A 1,749-nucleotide genomic window follows, 5' to 3' on the forward strand; every position below is an offset into this window, starting at 1 on the left:
TGTGTGTGTGTGTGATTCTTATGCTCCAACTAATGCTGCTGAAACTACAGACAAGGATGAATTTTAGGACCAACTGCCTTTAGAGCATTCATAGCACAGACTATTTGGTCCTTGCTGGAGACATGAACGCCACAATTGCCAGCCTGCAGAATACACCACTTTCTGACATGTTTGATGTCCCCTCCATTGGCTTCCTTGACATCAGTGAGGCCTCACCGACAATGGCAGAAGGAATTTCCCTGATTGATGTGGCAAATAAAGTGATGGAAGCAATCATCCTAGGATATGTTCATGCTGCAGTTGATATTGCTTTTAGAATTTGGAATCGACCAATTGCTCATCATGGTAATCGTGTAGATCTTATGAGAAACATTATTACCATGAACCCCCCATTGTGTTTTTCATAACATTCATACACATAGTACTTCATTCCCAATCCCTTGGTTGTCACTTGTGGTCTTATTAAGAAAAAGGATAGTATTACATAATTTTATATAAACTTTAAGACCTTGAGCTAAAATACAAGTCCCTGTGCCTAACATGAATGAACGTCTTGACATTTTAATATAGACTTTTTTCAGTATTAAATGCCAAAAGTGCCTACTGGAGTATTGATATAGCACCTCAGCACCGGCGTAAAACGGCATTCACTGACGGACAGTTTTTTTCAGTTTGGTCAAAAGGTAATAATGTCATTTGGCTTGTTCATGGCACCGGACACTTTTCAGCGTACTCACTTCATCATCATTTCTCCAGTCATAGGTAACTGCTGTGTTTGCTATTTGGTAGACGTCTTTGTTTTCGTATTTCAAAAGCATCTAAAGCATTTGTCAGGTGTACTGAACGCTCGTGAGAAAGCAGGTCTGAAAATGAAATTGAGAATATCCACAGATTCCAGAGTCGAAGCTGTGCTCACATGCCATCACTAAAATATGCCCAGGAAATCAGAAGATACATTGGCTTCTTCATCACATAAAGGATTTTACAAAGCTTGGTGGCTCTATTAACAAATGTCACATGGAAGAACAAACCATTCGTTTGGGCTGATCTATAAGCAAATGCTTTTAAAAATATATATATACAGAGAGATAAAAAAAATACTAGTAATGCCTATTTTCTAAATTTCCAAATATATATGCATCCAAAAAAGCTATTTTAATGCAGGCTGATGATAATAATGACTTGTATTCTATAATTTACTTCTCCTGTATAAGAAAGATCCAGAGTCGATATTCGACAACAGACCCTGAGACCTTTGTAGTGGTGGGGTCTGATTGTACATACAATTCACATGTAGAAGGTCAAACATTCAGCATCGATACACATCATGAACCATTAACTCACATAAAGAGATGCACGAAATCCCCTCGAATATCTAAATAGGGTATACAATTTACTGAGTATAATTGTAATATTCATTATGAACGGGAAGAAGAATTGCATGCCAGATGCTGTATGAAGTATCTCTACCATTAACCTTAAAATACAGACCCAAGAGAATGAACGACCCGTAATGGAAAGCATTAATAGAAAAGGCAACAACTTCCCGAGATGTAAGTTATTAAATCTCGTTTAAGAATTTGAAAGAATAAATTGAATTTTGTGTAATCTTCGACATCAAAACGATAAAAAGATAAGCCAGATGAGTCGTCTCTAATGATCTACGTTCCTCAGCTCTTAAGTTGGTCCATGATAACCGTTTGGCTGTCCACCAGGAAATATCTTGAACGTATGCCAAACTAAAGTCTA

This window comes from Penaeus monodon, chromosome 19 (genome assembly GCF_015228065.2).
Source record: "Penaeus monodon isolate SGIC_2016 chromosome 19, NSTDA_Pmon_1, whole genome shotgun sequence".
NCBI classification, from domain to species: domain Eukaryota; kingdom Metazoa; phylum Arthropoda; class Malacostraca; order Decapoda; family Penaeidae; genus Penaeus; species Penaeus monodon.